Below are 23,588 nucleotides of genomic sequence, written 5' to 3'. Positions count from 1 at the left end.
TTTCCACAAAAGGTAAGGGAACGTTGTACCCTTTAGTTCCCTCCCAGTTTGAGCTCTGAATAGCGAGGTCTGTGTGGTCCATCATTACGTCAGCAGGCAAGGAGCATGCTGCACATGGCTTGTGGACAAGACCCAGGCAAACAAACAGCACGTGCTCTATCAGATCATTAGCAGGAATGGCCTCTTTCATTGGACCGTGGCACAAGGCCAGTTTAGGCCTTGGTGACAGCGAACAGTGAATAAATGTGTTAATGTGTTTGTACTCTGCAGGGAGCCCTAAACTGCGCTGTGTGCATTCAGGGCTGTCACAAGGTGTGGTGAGGCCCCCTTACGATTTTTTTGCACTGGGCCAGTGGCGGCACCACCGCAAACAGGAGACACGAGAAATCTCCCCTTGAGTTTGGAGGAACCTAAATATTGTTTATTATTACAACTTCAAATCAACAACAGCAAAGTTGGATTCCTCTACTGAAAAAAGGTTTATGCCAGACTAACTTTTGTATCATATGCATAAGTATATAGGATAGCATGGCGGCGTGTGGTGCATGATGCCGGCATTAAGGAGCACCCTGCCACTGTGTCCGGATTAAAACACATAACCGGTGACAGATAGATAAAGTAAAGTGGAGACTGGTGATTTTCTGAACTGAAGAGGCTTAAATGTTGTGCCAATTATATGGGATCGACAGAACACAGTGATGGAACTTAAAACAAGAAAGGGGTGCTTGAAGGGGTTTCCCACCCCAAAGAAAATGTTTGACACATTGGGTTAAAATTATGCATTTTAGTGAATTTTCTTAACAAAATTAGGTAGAATTCTATACAGATTTCAATTGGTTTTGATAGAAGCACATCGAAAAACCCACTAGTTGCAAGTCATCAACTGTACACAGGAACATTTTCCAATACATTTCATGCTGCTTTGGCCCACAACATATGCTAATATTAAAATATATTCATGGTGGTTGTTCGGATGTCCATGCAGGCTGCACAATACATGCCATTATCATCATAAAAGGACTCCCAGCCAGCAAAATGCCATGCCACAGAAAGTATGCCCAGAATGACTGCACCATAAATGTTTTTACTCACTAGACTGGCCTATGTTCAGTTTAGCCAAGTAGTATTTTTGCTTTACACTTGATACATGGTCCTGTGCATCAAGGGTAAAGCAAAACAAGCATTGGCAATGCCCGAGTTTTCCTGTAGGCATGGGAAAGGCACTACTGTACTGGTATTAACTGGCCGTTGATGGTAGCAGGTGCAAAAATGGTACGAGTACCTGAGCACAATAGCAGTGCCTGGCAAATGCCTAATACTTATGCACAAACCAAAACGTTTGGATTTGCCAATGCTTGTTTTTAACAGGACTTCAGTGAAAGGTACATGATGCTTTTAAATCAAGTGGCTGAAGACAGACCTGGTCAAGACATTCTTATTACACCAGTCATTAACTCTCAGAAGATTCCATTGATAAAACACTTGCAGACACTTTGAGGGCAACGTTTGATGGTAAGGTTGATTAAAGCTAGCTCAAAGCGTTCTGATGAGGAGGTGTTTTCGGTGGGGCAGGCTGGAACTGGGTGGAAATTGTCATAGGGATTAGCATGGCCATGGGAAGTCAGTGGGTGGGCAAATAACTAAATGACACCTAACACCTACAAGCTTTGTGTCCCTCCATATATGCCATTTCTTCCTATCTTTATTCAGTGCTGTCATTAGGACGGGATCCGGCAAACAATATTTTAGCGGATCTCAATCCAGCTCCACAATCATGGGAAATCTTTGTGCACTATACATTTATTTTAGAATGCTGTGGTACGTTCGTGTTTTAAACTATGTCAGGCAGGGATGTGAACCGTGGCCGCTAGGTTCCGAAGTGCGACACTACCCCACAAGACCACTTGAGGGTATGAGCAGGAGCCCTGTGCAATCGCTTGTCAATGTTGCACTGTACTGGAAATATTTATGTGCATTTTTTTAGGTTGAAAAGGGGTGCAGATTTTGTACTTTGCTGACATGATGAAAACTCTCAGGGGAAGAGGCCCTACACCTTCCCAATCCTCCTCTTGCTGGGCATGGCCCCTTCCCTGCACTAGGTGAGATGCCCCAGTAAAAAAAAGTCAATTTCCACCACTGTCTGTTCTCTAAAGCAATAGTTTTGGCTTATTGGTGGCACAAAAGTGGCACCTAATAACCCAAACTAAAAAGAATGCCATGCAGTGGCACAACAGCATTGAGCAGATCAGGCTCCTGTCCCCTCCAAAAATGTTGGGCTTTGTTGGCTCGACCTGGCTAAATGGACGGTGCGAGCTCCTAGCAATAGAGGACTGAAGCCCTCCGAACTTTGAGGCAGAAGGCATCTTTCGATGTGTCACCAGCCGTAGCTCTGATAGCAAAATCAAGAGCCTCTGACAGAGCGTTGTATTTGCTTATGTTTAAGCACTCGTGAACAGCAGCAGCATCAATCATGCAGAAGACAAAAGTCTGCCCATGCGATATCAGCAGACTCACTTTGATAAAGTCAAAGTCTTAACTTCTGGGCTCAGCTTCTAGATGGCCCTCGGCTCCAGTGATTAGCATAGCATTATGAAAGTAAACAGCATCTGTAATGGGGTGAATAGCTATTCAGCTTTCTAGCTGGGCTCAGGGAATTGGGAGGGAACTGGGAGCAGGGCTGGCTAAAGATGCGTCAGGGCTGTTGTGGGCCCATTTATTTTTTAATGTCTGGAGGGCACCCCTTGCCTTAAAGTTCGGAAAAATAGGCCAAGGTACCTTTTTTAATGTATTTTTTATTTTTTATAACGCTCTTAATGCCAGAGTTTAGTTTCTAAGCGCAGATCTGCTAATTCAAACCTCTGTTGCTCTGCATGGTCTTGCTACCAAGACCAGCACATTGCCCCTGTGCTATCCTCTGTTCACCCGTGGAGTGCTTAAATCAATAATTAAGTCAAAAGAATACAGCTAGGTGGTTAAACGCTGCAGATTGTCGGTAGGTTTCTGTGTCATAAGACTGGCAACATGGGGCTGCTGCTTGGGGGCCCATTTCATGTAAAAACTAAAAGGTCCAGATGCCATCCCTGGGTGGGGAGACCGACAGCATAATGGATGTATTGGCCTCACATTAGTTTCACTCACTATCCACTTACATAAAACTGTCTACAAGTCCACCCAAATGCTTGAGGCTGGCTCTGCTCCTGCCAGGCTGATCTACAGAGCCGAGGTCAGACAGAACAGATCACAGATGTTAACCGGTGCCTGGGCTTTGCTGTTAACGAAGACCCTGCAATTACTGACACAAAGCATTTTGCGATTCTGGAGGAGTGAGTATAAGATAATGCGCCTTCCCTGAGTTCATTAATGATTATTCCTTTATTGAATGGGTTGCTGGCAGAAGATACCTACTGCGGACCGATACCCACTAGTCAGTCCAGTTATGGAAGTTGGATACTAGATCTGCTCATGCGCCTAGACTATAAGTCTTTTTTGAAAAATAATTCACTAAATTGCTATTTAGTTTTTAAGAATGTGTTTTTATTGGTGTTTTGTTCTTATTCTCCTCTAAACAAGAGTACCAACAGCAACCCCAGACACGTGTTTCGGCCTAGTCGGGCCTCATCAGTGAGGTGGAGCTGTGCCTCTCTAAGAACAGTGAGCAAGGGGTCCACGTCTGGATTCCCCAGGTAACTTAGGGTGAGACCCAAAGTTACATAATATGCAAAACAAGGGGGGTTCTGGGAGTACCTCTACCAGCATGAACACAGCCCATTGACATGTTCTTGGGTGGATGGGCCCTGGGACAGACTCTACCCAGACTCTGCTTTATTTGCATTATTAAAGAGCTCACACCGGCCGGGGGCATCGAGGCGCTGTTACAGGAATATGTATCTTAGTTGCGTATTTATAAAGTGCTTTATACCCGCAGGTTTCTAAGCACGGACCCGGGGGTCGAGCCTGTGTTGCTTCATGTCGTCTTGTTTCCAAGGCGAGCACATTGCCGCTGAGCTATCCTCCCGGGACGCAGTGTGAGGATGCATGGATGGATACATGCATATGTATGGCTTTGACGTAGGCATTATTGAATAAGTAGGGATAGAGACATGAGTGAGAGTGGGTAGATAAAGGTGAATATGATGAGGAATGAATGAGAGGTTGGATGGATTAGTGATCAGTTTGAGGAAGAGTGAATACTAGAGAAAGCATAATGTGAACATATAGGGTGGGTAGAGAATAGTGAGCAGAGGGTGGTGAGAGAGTGCACAGGCGGAGGGAGGGAGAGCGAGAAAGTGTCTCTTGAGGCAGCCACGCCACAGTGTCCCATGAAATGTTACAGGGGTGTGACACAGAAGTATATGTGTTCAGCTAATGTATGCACTTGGATTCCAAGGCAGCACTGGAGTGCTCTAAATTAGAGTGTGTAAGGGGCTCTCGAACATGCTCAGGCAACCCTGGTATATATGTAAGCTTGTAATACCTGTTGTGTCTATGTATGGTCCCACAAATACTAATTCTTGGGGCTGCAAAGCCATCTCAGAATGGGACCTAACCCAAGAGTAGGGCACGTGAAAGGTGAATGTTGTTGGTAACAAAAGGCAAGACAGTGGGATGGACAGAATTAAAGAAGTAAGTATGTTGTGTGGCCCCACATGTAAACAATATTTCTGTTCTGTATAGCGCTTCATGACACAGGAAGGCCACCTCACAGCACTGAGCAGTGGGAAAGGAATATTTCAGGCTGCAAGCCAACAATGTAGGCACCACTGTTCCAAAGATCAGGACTGAGGGACCCCTCAGCCCTGACCAATCACAAACAGCCAAAAATTCAACAGTACGGGTGTGTGGGTGTGTGACCCTGAAGACACTTCACGGTTAGATCAGTATGCAGGTTCCCCGCTGAGGCAGTAGCAATGAGGGTGCTGCTTGAAGTGTCATGCCAGCAAACCTTTCAGGATTCCTGGGTTGTTCCATTGAATGGCCCCTCTTAAGCAATTTCTTGCCTCTTCTGAGAATAATCAGCATAAGCCACCTTTCCAGCCCCTTGCCTGAGCTGGACTTGCTTAGTTAGGTTAACATGTGGCAGCAGAGAAAAACCCAGATAGCTACTGGAAAACAACTCGATGTACTGGACAACCTCCGTTTTCTGCCGCACTGAACAGTCTCCAGGCCCAAAGTACCAGGAGAGCCTCAGGCTCAGAAGGAGAGAATGGGCTTAACATAGAAATGATTTTACTCCAAAAACAGACACAGAGGCAGGAGAAATGGTGTTCTGGGGAAAGTATACACTCGTTATCACTTTTAAGCAATAGACTGGTTTGCATTAAAACCTGTCAACACACAAATTAATTTACTGCAAAACTGACTCCCAGAGCTACGTCCTTTGCTGGGAAAAACTTCGAAAATTCTTTGAAAACCCCGCCGGGATTGGAAACAAACATACATTTGCACCAAAAATCACCCACCACAAGACGAAACATTTTCTGGCAGAAAAAGGAAGCGCATTATACTTCATAATATTTCCAAATATTTTTATCATTCAAAGGTCTTGCAGAGAGTGGAAAGGGGAGATTTGAATCTTCTACGTATTTGGTGGGGAACACAGACATAGGTTTAAATGCCTTTCTTTCCCTCTCTCCCCGCTTTCTGCCGCCAGTTAATGTTATGGGTAGCATCGAAATGAACACAGGCCAGCATAAAGTAACACATTTGTAAAAATACTGTCTTTTTCTTTTTCTGTTTGGTAAATGAGGAGTATTTTTTTGCGCACAGGGGCCGCATATTTGTCTATATTTTTTCTTGATAGTTTATCATCAGCAAAAATGAAAACTTTGTATATTGCTCCTTTTTCTCCTTTCACCTGGCACATTCTATATCTGCCATACCATGTTGTGGTATAAATGATGTAGACCTGTATTTATGTTAAGAAGCGCTGATGCGAACTCTGGTAAAGACCACGGACTAACAATCCAACCTACGAAATACTTCAAATGCACTGTAAGGCTTAAATATAGGTATCTAACTGTTTGTGTTTGGTGTTGTGTACCTGCCACTGCTGATCGCCAATAAAGAAAACTTTATTAAAAAAATAAATTTAAAAAAAATAAAATAAAAATTGGTTTACCTCTACTTCACATCTTAAAGTTCTCAAGATAATGAATTTAAATCAAACTCCTTGCCAAGCTCCCTAGCCAACTCGTATGCGTGTCTTCTTCTTCTAGGGTGCTGTTTGCTGAGCGTCTCGAGTGCCACGTGCCACGTCTGAGGAACCATTTTGCTGCATCCTGGCCCAAGGGGCCACTGAGATCTGCGGAGTGCGCAAACCTTGCTGTGAACAGGTGAGATTTTAGTATCACTTGAGCTAATGCAGAGTGTAAGTATGGTGTTTATTCAAGATGGCTGCAGCCCTGTTCATTCAATTTCCCATGTAAGGAATAACCTTTTTAACACTAGCACTTGAAGGGCCCAGAGGGCAGGCCTTCAAAAGAAAAGTTGGCTGGTGGCTCCCACGGCAGTTTGCTCAGTGGCTCTTGCGACTTTGTGGTGGGTTTGCAGAACGTACTATCCTCCCCATCATTTCAGGGCATATGTATGTTTGCATTTCGGCAAATCAAGACCTCTTTCTTTAAGGCATATTACCTATGTAATGGGTATAGACGCTTTTTTTTCAGACCGAGACATGACTCATATCATTTGGAACGTTGGGGGATGGGGGAGGTCATAATCTTGCTGATGAGTTTGTATTCCTTCAGTAGTCAATTTAAGGTGGCCTGTTGGTCTTGATGGTTTTACATTTTAAGAATGATTTTGCATAGAGATGACATTATTCAGATGGATTTACTTTCTGGTGAGTGTTGTCAATAGAGTTTAAATGATGAATGATTCATGGATAAGCTGCAATGATTTTGTCAGGGTTTTGATAGTTATTCATCTACCCAGGGGTGTTTTTAGGGTTTCTGCTGCCGTAGGCCCAACTAAGTGTATTTGCCCTCTCTCTGACCAACTTTACTCCACCGCTGCCAGATTTTGCTCCTTCACCAGATTTTGTTCGCCTTGGCCAGACAACACCCCACCACCATCTTGTCCCATTTTGACTCCATCACAACATTAGAACATTTTTAAGGCTGATGGGATTAGAAAGTTAATGCTTTCACTCTAATTCAAGCCTGTTGTCTTCTATCTTATGTTGGTTGAAAGGGTGTTTTCGGTCTAGGCTGCCCAGGATTTGGAGATGTGTTCTACAAAGGTGTGCAAAAGACGTTCTTCTTGAGGCCAACTTCATACTTTGGATTTGGTCAGAGGACAATCTTTTAGAGGAAGCGGTTATGACATTTTATCACACTATTAGCACATTTAGAACTGCAATTAAACCATTAACTAACAGAAGACTGCTTTGAAATAACACTCACGTATTAATGTTAAAGCGATACACAACCCCTTCTACCTTCAATGTGATAGTAGAATAGGCCATTTAATCTAAAAAGCCACATATTCACAGAACCACTTAGGTAGAACCCATCACTGGAGGATCACCTCCAGATCAGAGCCACACAGTAATGCGCTAAGGACATGCAAATTAGCTGAAAAGGTTGCTTTTTGTTCCATGAGTAAATTGTGATTGTCTTACAGGACAATGCATTATCATAAGTAGCCAAGACTGACAGCTCTCAAGGATACAACAACCATTACATAAAACTCACAGGCCTTTCCCCAAAGTCTGACATTATTGATTGATAGAGCTAGCTCGAAGAGATACCAGTGGGATGTGTTTTGGGTGGGCTGGATCAGGAAATGAGTGGGAATGGCCATAAAGACTAACAAAGCCAGGGGTGGTCAATGGATGGGTAAATAACCAAACAGTACCCACAGGCTGTCAGTCCCTCCTAACATCGCATCTCTCTCCTACCTTCAGTTCCCATGACAATAGTTTCAGCTTGTAATAAGTTGAAGGGCCACCTAATAGCCAACACTAAAAGAAAACAAGTGTGGACTCTCTTCTAATATCATTCAGCAGCTTGTGAATGGATATCCCATAATCCTATGTATATGAAAAGATGAATCGGAAAAACGTAATAACAGGCATGGAATAATGGACACTTCTGGTATCAACGGAACGTAAGCACAGAGAATCCTATTAAGGGTCTGCACACTGGAAAGTTAAAGCAAAACACTAGTCAAAATGTCTTTGGATAGATGGGAATAACTAAATAGATGTGCCTTGATACAATGGCATGCAGACACAGGAAAGACGATGTGAAACAATTCACCATTTATCAAAATGATACCTCGGGCCATACGACTAATAAACAATGGCTGGTGTGTGTGTGCTCAGACTGCTACTTGAAATATCCAAAATTAAAAAGGGCTCCTTTCAAGCAGTAAATAAATCACTTGATTGGAACTGAAGCAGGGATGTGTTTCATTGATATTCTAAACACATGGACTATTTAACTGCAAGGGGAAGATAATAAAATTGAATATGTCTTTAAAGAACTGTATTTTATGTTGTTTCATCAAAAAACTGTTCCACTTTTCGGCCTTAAAATATTGTGCTTCTCCAATGACAAATTTAGTTAAGAAGTTAGAGAAGTTTGTTAAAGGCCCCATCTGGGGAAAACAAATGATTGTAGTGGTTTACAGCGTGACGTTTATCGAATGGGCCTTTGATGAGTGCTAGTTGTGATTCTTGACACCTGTTCCGCACCCAGCAAGGCTAAGCCGGCTTCCAAGATCAAGATAAAGCAAGCACGTTTGTACTGGCATAATAACAACATGTGATCACATGCCAGTCTAACCATAGTGGTTGTGAGTGACATGTGAATGTGGTTTCCCAAAAAGTACATAAACACCGTTTGTGTGTTGACTCTGGCTTTGAGTGTTCTCGCGAGATCTGTAGGCTTTGATATGTTGGGTGTCCTGACCCACGTTTAAGCTATCCTGCTACAACATTTGGTGCTGTGGGCTTAGAAAATTCAAGATGGCGGAAAACCCACATGTGCGCTGAAATCCAGGAAAGCTGCGCAGTTTGTGCGCCCACCAAAATGGTTGCCTCACTTGCCACCCACCAGTGCGAGAATGAAAGGCCGGGTTGCCATGAGGGAAATGGGTTGCCAAAGGAAAAACAGTAGCGCCGGTTAGCTTCAAAGCGCTTTAAAACCACCATTGGACTACCCGCACAGTAGTCTGAAACCATTGGGAATGGCAATGCTGATTGCCAAATGCAACCTAGAAGTGTGGGGAATTCATTTCTTAAATCCCAAAATTGAGTGCAGTACCAGTACTCACCACTATCCAAAAGCCGGCGTTTTAAAACCACTCTGTGTGTTTTTCTGAAGGCAAGCAAAATGCCTATTTCAAACCTTGCAACATGTGCAAAATATTCACTGAACACCAGCAGACATTTGGCAGAATGGAGTTTTGTGTGCCTACAAAATCTGGGAAATGAAGAGCCCAAAAACAATGCTTATAACAAAAATGCTATGGAGTCAGCAGCTTAAGCCTAACTACAACTGGATTTAAAACCACCAAAATCGAAAATGTTAAATTAAATGAGTGACCTATGTTTGGTGTCACATGCCTTTGTAACTGTTGAAATGTCATAGTTTTGCACTTAGAATCAGCATTCTAGCTGCATGTGTAAAATTACAAGTTATTTTAAAAGCAACAAAAAGTTAGCTGAAAGTCTGGCTTAAGGAACTTGATTTTGCCTAGCAACTACCCCAGCAGCAGTGAAACTTGAGTCACCACTGTGTTCCCAGGCCATCTGCCCTTTTGCTGCTCACACAAAGGATATGCCATCTATCTGATAATTGAATTATCTGTGCTCTGCAGAGAGTGAACAAAGCCCTCTCCACTCAGGCAAGGGTTTTTTATTACAGACGTCGTAAACAGTGGCTTCCTCCTGGAGAAGCTGGGAGGAGCACTGCCTGTGAGAGCAAGCTGGCTTGGCAGAACTGGAAAGAACCAGAAATTCAACCTTGTGCTGAGGGTAAACCACACCCCTTTGGAGCCAGAACATAACTTTAAAAAGATGAATAACTCATAGAGCGGACATGTGAAAATTTTATAAATGATACCATAATTCTTGTGATTTTTCTGCCCACAGTTTAAGACGTGGTAGGAACCGGTGGTATGTTCAGGGGGGTTTTAGCGGAAAAGTGGATATTACTCTAAATGTGTGCATGATAAAAATCTGAAACTTCATCAGTTAATGTCCCTACCCCCTGCACACATGTATGTAAAGTTGGGTCCATGTCGGAAATTGGAAAAGCAGTTAAAAAGTCAATTATGTACACTCTTTGAATGCAAGCTCCGAGAATGAGCAGATTTGGACATAGACATGGCTAAATTCAGCCACACCATGTATATGTAATTTTAAACAAATGTGTACCTGTGCAAATATGTTTTTAGGTCAGATATAGATTGTGTGTAAAGTTGACAGGGGTGGGTTCTCTGTATCATAAACAGACCTCATCCTGATGACACTTCATTTCATTCCCCCAATCAAGTAAGAAATGGAAGTTTGACCAATTAGAAGCTGAGAGAGAGGTAGGGTCAGTGATGCTAGAACACACCCACATTCTAAACACATAAAAGCAGACAGACAGGACAGATAGGTCTTCAATTCCATTTGCTGCAACGCACTCTGCCGGACCATACAACATCCAGAGATCCAGACTTCAAATTCATCAAACCTCCAGAGAGCCAAACTAGAGACTTCAATCTATCCAAAACTAGAGACTTCAATCTATCCAAAACTAGAGACTTCAATCTATCCAAAACTAGAGACTTCAATCTATCCAGAGCAGAGAGACCCAAAGAACCGGTGCCTAGCAGAGACCAGACCCCTGTGAGCAGTTCCAGAGGCCAGGCGCTGTGAGCAGAACCCGGAAAGACCTGACCAGACTGAAGTCCGTGACCAAGTCGCTTTCCTGTTCAAAATCTCTTGTGAGTACTTAGCAAAACTCAGAACACATCTCTTAGTTTAAATTCATCTAATTCAATCTATTTAACCTAAGTAGAACTGCCTCCTAGCTGTCACCTGTCATTCTAGCTGCAAAAATTTGTCACTTGTCATTTTGAAAAAGTGTGCGTTTAAAATTTACAAAACCAAAAACGACCTTTACTAAATTACTCATATCTCCGCAACCGTTTGGGCTAGAGACTTGCAATAACTTTCATTTGGAAGCTGAGATCCCAGGCTTTTCTAGGACCCCAAAACGGTAGAGATAGTCCTTGCGGTTCCTTTGTAATAGCGCTCGGCGCATCCGCGAATTTTACCGCGATTTGCAATTTCTTCACATGTAAAAACTGCTGCTGTTTGCTTTCCATTGGCCAGAAATTCGTCTAACCTGCTAACTATCCCTGCATCATTGCTAGTGTGAGCCTGGACTAATATTAACTAGATACCACTCACCCTGAACCTCGATAAGGGAATTAAAAGCAAATTTAGCATATTTCTCATTCATTGCCAGCACATATCCAAGCATTGCCTGTGTTTTCAAAACTCCTATCTGTTTTCTGTTGTCTAAGCTTGCTGGATTGAACTGATTACATTGATTGCATTTCTGAGAACTGTGTGCTTCCTTCCATTTCCTTGCATTGCACCAAGGGGGGGAGGGGATTGCCAGAGAAAAGGGATTACCTTGTTTGTTGAAATCATATTGAGTATTTTCTGTATTGCATTTTCATTCAACATTACATCCATTTGAACTCTATAAAGCATTTTCTACCACATTATACTTCTATACCTATTTACCAGTGTGCTACCTTATCCATTTCATCTCAACTCCTTAGTAATTATAAAGAAGTGTGCTAGTGCCAGATTCTCCGTTGTTGATCTTTATCATATCAGATTAAGTGTGCTATTCAATTATTAATTTATTATAAAGCGTGATATATATATCTATTTTAAATTATCAAATAAACCTTTTAAACTTGCAAAACAGAACTACTTCTTGGCTCAGTGGGGTCAGGGGGATTCCAAGAGAGGGGTGTTATACAGGGGTAGTCATCCAGAACGCATGAACTGGACCTAAAGATATATCAATAAGGGTTTTCATTCAGTATTCTAGACTAGGCGTTAACTTAGCTGTAGTGCTGAATTGAATCCTCTTACAAAGTGGGGGCTCGAGCCGAGACGTTGGGTTAGATTTACCATTTGTGCAGCTTAATACAGTGTGCTAACTGACGGGATACATACATCCAGTCGGATCACCACGCTGCATTACGCTGTGAAGCATTCCTCAAAAGGGATACTCCAAGAAAAGTTCTGTTCTGCAAAAATAAAATACAAACTTCTGTAAGTCAGGACAGAGACCAATCTCTAGAATGACGACCTTAGTAGACATGAAAATAGCCAGAGAGCACCTCTTGCATAAGCTATTTGTGAGAGGTGAATGGACCGAACAGGGCCAGGATGTGTGGTTGCAGGCCATCACACAACAGGTCACTGAAACAGGGTCAGAGATATATAGAGATCAGGGTCCCTTACATGTGGCCCTGAGTGAACTATATATGGCTCCTAAAGCCAAAGAGGAACACAATAAGATCGCCAGGATAGCAGCATACCTGTACCTATATATGGGAGACATGCAGGATAGATGTGCTGAAAGCCAAAATCTGGCAAATAGGCAACAGATGGCGTTAGAGAAGGTCCAATCTGACCTGGTCTCTTCTGAGCAGAGGCTGCAGAGGAGCCGGGAGTCAGAAGATGATAGTAGGCAGCACATCATTAAAATAAAGAAGGATATGGATGTGCTGCAACAGGAAAAGGTAGAACAGGATACCAGATTTCTGGCCTTGCAGAAGGAATACCAAGAAGGTTTGGACTCCCTACTGCAAAACCAGAAAAAGCTGGAGCAACAACTGGACTTCAACAGGGTATGTGCTGAGCAGGTAGTCACCCTGCAAGGCCACCTAGATAGAGTGAAGGCAGAGAGCAATAAACTAATTCTGAAAGACCTGGATACCCAGGCAGAGTTTGATCAGGAACGCCAGAAAGCTGGTGCCTTTCAAAGGCAGAGGGACGACCTGGCGGCACAAATGCAGGCTCTTAGTCAGGAAAGAGACGCCTTAGGCCAGGAAGTCTGCCATTTAAAAAGGAAAATGGAAGAAAATCACCTGGCCCACCAGGGGCTGGGTGACCTCCAAAAAGAAAACCAGAACTTGGTAGAGCACACCAGAAGGGTGGAGGATGCTCTAGCAAGAAAGGAGCAGGCCAATAGGGACACAGCTCAGGAGGTAACCCTCCTGCAGCAAAGACTGGCCCAGTTCTCCAGGACCAACCAGGAAGCACAGAGGGAAAATGAGGCCCTCTGTCAACACAATGATAGGCTCCAACAGCAGGTAGCGATGCAGGAGAAACTGATAGAGTCGAGTAAGGCCTTAACAGAGGAACTGAAAGCACAAATGCAGGCTCTTGCATTGCAACAGGGAGCAGGGGCGGATAGAGATGAGGTCCGCTGGGAAAGAGAGACTCCTGACCATAACCGCAGGAGCCCTAACACCAGGGGCCTTCATTTTCCCCAGTCCCTGGACTCTGCCACCCCCATGTCCCCTGGCGCACATGAGCACAGGGCCACAGGGATGGCAGATTACTATCCAGCCAGAAGCATGGGGCTCATAGGCCAGTACCATCCAGGAATGGAGGGGTGGGCATCCGGGTATGGGCACCCAAGTACAATACAGTTCAATGGGGAACCCCAGGAGAGTAGGCCCATTAAGGGCATCCTGAAAACCTCTGCCCAGTTAGGTCAGTGGAGGGGGTACCCATCAAATCCTGGCAGCAAGGAGGAATCTGAAGACTCCTCTGAACTGCGCAGGACACAGGAGACCAGGTCCCCACATTCTGCCAGCCATTCCCAGGCTCGCAGAATCCGGGAAAACCTGGAAGAACAGACGGGAACCTCTGGGAGCAGTGCCTCTGAGTCCGACGAAGAATGGACAAGGGTTACCCGAACCAAAAAGGCCAATAAGGCAAAAAGGGCCTTGCGTAAGGACCCCTTAAAGCAGATTAAGGCGATCAGGAGCGTCATCACGCCTTACCATAAGAACGCTAAGTATTCTGTTTGGGAGCACTTAGAGTTGTTTGAACAAATGATGGAGACTTTCCATTTGAAGGACAGCCAAAGCTGCATTCAATATGTAAAATGGACATTCTCCCCAGAATACTTCAGTTTCTTTGCGGGGCTGGAGGACCAGAATCATTTAAGATGGTCCACCTATAAGGCGGCCATCCTGAAACATTTTTCTGTTCACAGAAATCCTCAAGAGGCTCGCAAGGCAGCCTACAATTTGCAATGTGGGGAGGATCAGGCCCCACAAGAATTTGTGCAGGAGTTAAAGCGGGCTTTTGCACAGACCACAAGAAGGGTGCGCACGGATAGCCGTGAATTCATCAACACGTTTTTCCATGCCTTGCCCAAATATATCATGACCCAGCTCGTGAGGGATTTTCACGAGAAAAGATCTTTAGACTGGGTCATTGAACAGGCTACCCGCATCTATGAGGTGCAGAAGCCCATAGAAAATAAAAGCAACGCCCAGAAAAACCCCAAAGCCAACAGCACCCCTGCTGCTGCCAAGGTGGCAGAGGTAAAGGTCACCCCCGTTTTGGATTTGGAGATGGGGGGGCCTAAAAACCTACCTGCACCTAATAATGCTAGGCCCAGAAGGTCCTCGGGCCAGTCACAGACAGGGAGCCAGGGAGGCAGCCCCACAAATGGGGTCCCTCGCTCTCCTGACTATGTAAGTCCTCGCTACAAAGGTAACAGACCCATCCTGGGTTATGTGTGGACTCCTCCAGCCCAAGGGGGGGGATCCAGCCAAGCACCTAACCCAGGGAACTTCCCTCCAAACTTCCCACCGGAGGGCAGAAATTTACCAAACCCTGGGCAGAACTTTTTCCCCAGATATCCTCCCGACTTTCAACCCCAAAATCATCCATCCTTCTTTCCTCAATTCCCTGAGCCCAGACCACTGAATCCGGGAGAGGGGAGGCCAAGGGTGGAGGGGTACCAAAATCTTCCCAACCAGGGGTACTACCAGAGGAGGGACAGCTACCCTTCCCGGGATCAGCCCAGGGGAGAAAACAGGGCCCCGTATCAGCCTGAGCGGGTTTCCCAGTTAGAGCGCCAGGTTCAAAACATGGCGCGGGATATGGGTCATATACTGAGGGCACAGCAGAACCCTCAGATCAGCATGCCGGCGCAGAACGCACCCAACTCTGGACCTGGTGCTCCAGAACAATGACGGGGGCAGCACCCCGATAAATCACCGGTTCCCAGGGAGGAGGCACAAAGGGAAGGGGGGTGTAAAGCCTTGGAGGAAGCTTCCTTCCTCACTTGTAAACAGCCCCTGGAAACCCAGGAACCGGAAACAAAATCTCTTGCCCCTGAAAGTCTGCCTCCTAAGGAGCAGAGGGGGGGTAGGAGAAACAAAAGACCCAAACAGACTCAGTTTGAGGAGGAGGTACAGATCTTCCAATTTGAGGGAGAGGGATCCTCAGAGGATCCTGGGAAAAGGATCTTCTCCTTCAGAGAGGGGGGAACTCCTCCCAAAGAAAAATGGGTCCCTAGGGATGCAAATTCAGACTGGGGAGATGTGGAGACTGAGCTACCGCCGCCCACCATCTCATCCCAGAACCAACAGCAAGAAAATCCCCTGGTTCAAACCCATCCTGGTGACTGCCTCCAAAAAGGGGGGGGCGGCCCGGAACCGGAGCCAGGGGAACCCACAATGGCTCTGATCTCCAGTTGCCAACTCTTTCTTTCAGATTCCCAAGGCTCTCCACAGAATTCTGCCCAAAATTCTTCTCTCGCGATGTCCAAAACCAGAAAGTTAGCCCACCAGTTGTCCAAAAATGTACATTATCTGTGCCCCCTTGAGGAGAAGGAGGGAAGATACTATGCCCCGGTACAAGTACAGGGGCAGGGTACAATCTCGGCACTGGTGGACACTGGATCTCAAGCTACCCTTCTGTCCAGAAGGGCCTTTGATGAACTGAATGCAGGAAGGGGAGAGGATTACCAAATTCCTCTCACCTCTCTTCCGGGACAACTACAGAACTTTGACGGGAAGGAAATTCCCGTTGAGGGGACTGCAGACTTGGACATTAAAATTGGGCGACACAAGTTGAAACACCCGGTCATAGTTGTGACCCCAGAGGGCACCCCTTGTTTACTAGGGAATGACCTCCTGAGAAGGTTGTCACCCCTAATAGATTGCGTAAACAAGGTCCTCTGGACCCAGACTAGCCGACCAATAAAATTAAAACAGAGTGTCAACCATGTTAGTTTAAACGGCACATGCCACATGGTTGAACAAAAATCTGACCAAGTAGAATTTCACTTCCAGAACAACCAAATTCCAGACGTGACAGTAATAGCAGTAGGACAACAGACTGGTGATGGGGGGTCCTCTCTATTTCTGAAAATCAACCTTCCTTCCAGTCTAAAGTGGTATTCCACGCTGGAAGGAAACACTCTGAAATTCTATACTAATCCACAATCAGAAACTCCCACTCCTATAGTCCAGAAAGATGTGAAATCAGCTCAAAGCCTGGCTGATATTCAGCAAATTGGAGAGCAGTTGTTCATCCCTGTTCAGTTAAATGATGGGAAGGACTCTGTTCTCGCTCGAGTGTGTGTGAACAACGGTAAGAGCTTCATCAGCGAAGCCATGTTTCGCCAACTCCCAAAAGATCTAGCCATTCCCACCTTCAAACTGATCGACAAATGGGAAATGGACCTGGAAGCACCTAATTCCAAACATCTCCTGCCAAGCAGGTGTATGCTCAAAATCTCCATTGGCAACAAGAGCATAGTCCACAATTGTTGGGTCGTGCGAGACGTCACTGCCGCCTTTTACTTAGGCAGTGACATTCTCAATCGCTTTGCCATTAGTTTGGACCTAATAAACTTCAAAGCTTGGTCCCGATTAGCGGATAATCCCATGGGCTTTGATGATCCAGAAAAAGCATTTAGGTCAGCTCAATTGCTACCTTATGCAGTTGAAATTCAGGTTAAAGAGGAAGTCACCATCCCAGAAAGGACCCGACAATTCTCCCTGGAAGTGAAAGTTAAAAGGGGACAAGAGTTGAAAAACCCTGATGCTTACATACATCTAAATGCTTCTCTCCAACAGCAAGGGTTGGGGGTAAACCCGACTCCATTAGTCAACATAGAACATGACCCCATTCTAATAGAGGTGGATAACAGCGACTTAAAGAGTATTACTCTAGCCGCAGGCACCATTATTGGAATGGCGGTTGATGACCGACATTTCTCCATTGATCTTGTAAATGAACTGTTAGGACCCATCCCCAAGGACTGTTTTGACAGTGACAGTGATGACAACGCAACACCAGACAGGATTTTTACCCGGCATGGGGGGAACTTCCTGGTGTACACTTCCTGCCCCTATGGTAAGGAAGATGTGACCTGTGACTTCAGGAGGGATGAGGTGATTTTCCAGGTCCATGAGGGCTGCCTTTCCCACCTGAAGCCTCCGGTCCAAATCAGCACTCTGACCAGGGACTTCTCCACCCAGCTGGAGGAGGCCGCGGAGATAGCCAAACCAGAAGTCTTTCCAGGCTTCAGGCAGATGGTGGAAGAGAGAGTCAACCTAGCTGATGCCTGTGTGACTCTGGAACAAAAGCAAAAGTTGAAACAAGTTTTCTTGGATTTCCAAGATCTCTTTGCGGTAGACTCATATGACTGTGGTCGCACCGACATCCACACCACAACAATCCCCACGGACCCTGGCATGACTCCAGTGTTTGTGAAGCAATATCGCTTGCCTCTCGCATCAATGGAGTCCCTTACTGAAATAATTAAGAACCTTGAGTCCCGGGGAATAATCCGTCCAGTCCACAGCACCTTCAATAATCCGGTGCTGGGAATATTGAAGCCAAACGGCCAGTGGAGACTCTGCGCTGACCTCAGGGAGCTCAACAAACGGGTCCACACTTCCCGATGGCCTCTTCCCTACATTGACCAAGGGCTGGCCCAGATTCAGGGGTCACAGGTATTCACTGCAATAGACCTGACCAATGGATACTGGACCGTGCCTGTCAGTAGGGAGGACCAATACAAGCTGGCTTTTACCTTTGGGGGCCAGCAGTACACATGGACCCGGACTCCCTTCGGATACCTTAACTCCGGTAATGAGTTCAATATTTTCCTACATAAGGCCATGCCCGACCTGGGTACGAGGGGTAACCTGGCTTATGTAGATGATGTCCTCATCAAAAGTTCATCTGTGGAGGAACACATAGCAGAGATCCGTTATGTTCTGACACAGTTGAGGGCCGCCGGAGCAAAACTTTCCTTTCAGAAAGCACAGTGGTGTAGAACCCGTGTTAATTTCTTGGGGCATGAGATTACTCCTCAGGGTCTCTGTCCCCAGGAAAAGAAAGTGGAAGCACTTCAGAAACTGAAAGACCCCACAACTCTGCGGGAACTAAGGAGCCTCCTTGGACTGACTAATTACAGCAGAAAGTTCATTGAGGGCTATGCAGAGATCACCAGACCCCTGATTCATCTCCTGAAGGGGGGGGTCAAGTGGGAATGGGGTCCAGAACAAGCCGAGGCGGTAAAACAACTCAAAAGAAGCCTCTCACAAGCGCCTTGCCTAGCTTACCCTGTCAGAAACAAGGAGTTCTTCCTGGAGACAGGGTTCTCTAATACGTGCTTGACGGCAGTATTATACCAAAAGCATGACAAGGCCAATAAAGTAATCTCCTATGCGAGCAAAACTTTATCCTCTGTGGAGGAAAAATTCAACGATTGTGAGAAGGCACTCCTGGCAACGGTGTGGGCATTGAAGAATTACCGCCCGTTTATCCAGGGGGAACACATCATAGTGGAGACTCCACACCAGCCTCTGCAATATCTCCAAAGTGACAGAATCCGGGCCGGAAATGTGAGTAATTCCCGAATTACTTCCTGGATTCTGTCAATGCAAGGCTTTCCAGTGGAGGTCAGATATGGCCAAAACAAGAAGAGTCCCCTCGCGCAAGGTCTGGCTGACTTGCATGATTGTGCCAGAGAAAACTGTCTCGAGGACGAAAGTCTAAAAATAAAGGACAACATGGAGGCATACCTCAATTCCCCCCACAAAGTCTTTGAAGAAGACAAGTGTGAGGGAATGCCCACTGTGTATGTGGATGGATGCTCTTACCATGTCGACAACAACGGGGAGAAAGAACTGGTGGCCGGCGTAGGGAATGCATGGGTGAATGAGTCCCCAGAACCCTCCGCTGGATACAAAATTGGTCCCCGAAGTAGTCAGGTGGCAGAATTGATGGCTGTGCATCAAGCCATCCTCACTGCTGTCCAGCATCAACTCCACGAACTGGTCATAATCACAGATTCGGATTATGTACGGAACGGGTTCGTGGAGCACCTGGTTAATTGGAAGACCAGAGGCATGGTATGTGCTAACAACAAACCCTTGAAACATGGGAAGTTGATCCAAAACATTGATGATCTGGTCACCTCGAATGGGATGACCATCTATTGGAAGAAGATCAAGGGTCATTCCAAAGTAGAGGGACCAGACAAAACTGGAAATGACTTAGCTGATCAGCTGGCCAAAACCGGGGCCATCCAAGGGGATCTAATTGAGATTGAGTCCCTGTTGGGGGAAATCCAGGTCACTGCCATCACTAGGTCCCAGACAAATGCTCACAACGACCTCTCAATTGCACAATGGAGTAAGGAGACCCCTGATGCTGATTTGATTACTGCTCAGAAGGGGGATCCAATAATTGGTAAATTTTACCAGCACCTTGAGGACCCTGAGAACTTTCCCCTGACGGATACCGATTACATTGGGAAAGAGGACCTAAGAGTGTTGATGAAATGTCCAAAAATGTTCCGAATCCAAGACGGTTTGCTGGTAAGGAAATCCAAAGCTGGCCACGATCAGTGGGTGGTTCCTACCTCATTCCGAAGCCTGATGTTAAGTCACGCCCATGATGCGGCCACGGCCGGTCACAGGGGGTTTCACACAACATTGGAAATCTTAAGAGAGGTTGCATACTGGCCACACATGGGGCAGGACCTCGACCAGTACCTGAAGGGTTGCCTTGTGTGTGCACAATTTCAGCCATCATCCCTCACACACCGGGCGCCTTTACAAAAGAGGGGAATGACACTGCCATGGTCAGATTTACAAATCGACTTTGTAGGCCCTGTGATTCGCTCGGCTAGGGGGAATAAGTACATGTTGACTGTGACATGCTTGTTTACCAAGTGGGTGGAATGTCTCCCAGCCCCAAATTGCAAGGCAGAAACTGCAGCGGCCTTGATGATTAACCACATCTTTTCCCGTTTTGGTCTACCTCAAAGGATTGAGTCAGACAGAGGTAGCCACTTCACCAGTGAAGTAATGACAAAGATGTGGGAGATACTGGGGGTCAAGAGAAAGCTGCATATTGCTTATAGACCAGCTTCTTCTGGGGCAGTAGAGAGATATAACCGGACAATTGTGAGCATATTAAAGAAGTTTGTGGCAGATTCTGGGCCAAGTTGGGATATCCGATTACCTCTGGTCCTAATGGCTATCAGATCTACCCCTTCATCTGCAACCAAAATGTCACCATTTGAGTTGATGACTGGGCGCAAGATGGTGCTTCCTCAGCATTTGCTCTATAGGACCCAAGAGCAGACACTGATAAATGCCTCCACTACTCATGAGTATGTAGAGAATTTAAGGAAACACCTTCAACATGCTTTTGCTTATGCTCAGCGGAATCTAGAAAGATCGGCTGATAGCATGAAGACCCATTATGACCTGAAAACTTCCAGGAAGGAATATCAGGTGGGAGACCGGGTCTATCTATACAACTTCCAAAGGAACCAGGCCAAGCAGCGCAAATTTTTGCCTACATGGAAGGGACCCTTTGAGATCGTCGATAAGATCTCCCCTGTGGCCTACAAGATCCGCATCCCCAAAGGCGGTTCGGCAGAGGGGGAAGACAAGTGGGTCCACATAAACCAGTTGAAATGTTGCCATCCCAGGCACACTCTGCAACAACTGGAGGAATCCTCTGGAATCCTAGCAGGCACTGGCCCTCATTACGACCCTGGCGGAAAGGGGAAAACGATGGCGGAAATGCAATACCGCCATCGAAAAGCGCTCGGTGCGACTATGACCCGTCACCGCAAAGTACGAAGCCATTAGCGACACCGTAGTGAACGCCAACGCTAACTGCACTAAGCACGCGCGCGCGCACCATGCCAAACCGCAAACACCACCATGGTGCAACGGTACGGCAATTCCGACCCTAGCGGACATGTACCTAACGCCATCAGGCATGGCGGAATGGACCATTCCGCCATGGCCAGAAATACGGCATCGTGAACCAACCGTAAATGGCCCACTGAGTGCCTGTACTCCACTCCCTGGCCACATTGCACAACTCCTGGCAGGCGCAATGTACTCACACCATGCAACCAGTGAAATCTACAATTCACCCATGCATGCCAACGTAGAAATGCATGCAGGTGTTCGAAGCGCCCCGTGAGTGGGCATCCATGTACGGCATTTCACCATAGCCGTACTGATGCAGCACAGGCATGTGAAGGTACAAGACATCAAAATGGAAATCAAGAACACATGACACAAAACAACAGTAGTCCCCCATCGCTTGCCACCAGCGCAAGGCAACATCCAAAACAGCATCCTGAGGGGGATTGCACCAGACCTGTACTCTTGCCAGTAAACAAACCAACCATCAGCAGAAGCATGTACCACACAAGTTGGCAGAGTGACTGAGCAGCCAGGCACATCCCAAGAGGGGCCGATGGGAGCTGCAGGGCACAGATGGCATGAATACAGAAGCTATTCCAATGGACATGACCCCAGTCCCCCTCCAACAAACGCACGCAAACACAGGCACCTGTGACCAGCCACATTCTGAACATCCCATCATACCATCAATCGACCTGGCTGACAGGCACCAGTCGGCCAAAAGCCAATCCCCCGCCCCTGAACAGCACATCATGTAAACAGTCACAATGGCAGCCCCTATCCGTGACCACACTGTGCTACGTAGGCAAAAGCGGCCAGTACTGTACCACACAACTCAACTCAGAAGGCGGAACACAATGCAGATCATCTCGCAATACATACCGCCACAAATCGAAAATCGCCACATCACCTGCAAAGAATAACGCAACACGCCAAATATCGGAATACAATTTAAATGCACATCCAAATGACAAAGGCCTCACAGCAATTTGTAAAATAACACCAAAACATCCATCATCACCGAGGGCTGCATCTGCAATAATTGACCAGCTTCCACTTGTGTGACGCCCTGTACCATCATGGCACACAGGGCCAACATCAACGTTCCAAAAGGCAACATGGAAGCGGCAAGAACCGCAGGTCCGTCCCATGAGGCAGGCACTAGTCCAGCTGAAAGGCCGAAATGTTGCACCTAGCCACCAGAACAGCGTAAGGGCATGTGGCCCATTGGCGATCGTCCCATAAGATCGTAATGCTGCTCCACTGATTCACCCGAAGCTGCAGGTGTCGAGAGTAAAAACCATCTGGAGGAGTGGCGTACAGATGGCATCTGCAATAGGGCAGGAGATACCTGTCACCAAAATGAAACACAAATTAACCGATTGCACTACATGACACATGATGCATCACTATCTTCATTCAACACACCAAATCCACACCCATATGCATGCTAGGCCACTCCAAAGGAATATACACACCCCTAAATCAGTATCGATACATAACGAAACCAATCGAGGTTAATACACCATTGGCAACGTCGGTTACTGTGCATGCGTCCGTCAAGATAGAACCCATGACATGGGATTAGTAACGTGCCTAGACACAAGTGTATGAAGGCGCGTCGAGACAGGGAGGATCCGACAAGGGCTGATAGACGTAAGTCCCACTATGGCAGCCTTGCATCACATAGCGCAGGGGAAGGGGATTGAATCAAAAAACACATGTACATGGCAGACCCTAAATGGAATCATCTGTCCATGCATCCATTCATCATTCCCTCATCCCGCAATGAAAACGCATGAACATTCACTCACATAATATGTGAAACTTCCATCGCGTCTGTGCGTAATGCAGTCTGCAAAAACCACTGTGCTCCTGGCCGGATCTGTAGTGTCGTGAAGCTAGATGGACTTGGGAACGTCCTGCCTTATCGTCCACTACGCTATTGCGCATCCCATTCAATTCATGTCATTCATTGCTTGCTCGTTATGGGCCCTGTCCCAAGGACATTCAACAATAGAACGTTACATTTCCAGGCAGACCTGTGGGCGTCTCCTCACCGCTACTTCGCAACCAAAAATCCTGGCCTTCGAATTCCACACTTGCAACATTACGTCGAAAAGGCTTCTGTGAACGCTTGCATTCACAATTACATCAATGTAGTGCGGCTGTGTGTCATAATGCTAACTGGCTGCAATCACAAATGGGACGCCACGCCCGTCGGTGAAGTACGATACTGTGCTGCATGAGGGTCGGCCATCGATCGAGCCCTACATACCACTGACTCTTCACAGGTATGTAAGCGGCTGCAATCATAGCATGTGTAACAATGGGAG

At 46.2% G+C, this 23,588-nt stretch overlaps 1 protein-coding gene across 10 annotated transcripts in view; it reads left to right on the top strand.

Moving 5' to 3' along the window:
- The window catches only part of LZTS3 (leucine zipper tumor suppressor family member 3), a 945,160-nt gene that overhangs the window by 599,487 nt on the left and 322,085 nt on the right, over positions 1-23,588 (top strand). For 7 of the 10 annotated variants that reach the window (XM_069632237.1, XM_069632234.1, XM_069632235.1 and 4 more), the window contains one exon: positions 6,216-6,332. The exons of the other annotated variants lie outside the window; for them this stretch is intronic. The gene's annotated coding sequence lies outside the window, so the exon portion shown is untranslated. The remainder of the gene's footprint in view (positions 1-6,215; positions 6,333-23,588) is intronic. 10 annotated transcript variants of the gene reach the window in all.

This window comes from Ambystoma mexicanum, chromosome 6q (assembly GCF_040938575.1).
Source record: "Ambystoma mexicanum isolate Mex_15411 chromosome 6q, UKY_AmexF1_1, whole genome shotgun sequence".
Taxonomy (NCBI): domain Eukaryota; kingdom Metazoa; phylum Chordata; class Amphibia; order Caudata; family Ambystomatidae; genus Ambystoma; species Ambystoma mexicanum.
This window is presented reverse-complemented; position numbering and strand designations above follow the sequence as displayed.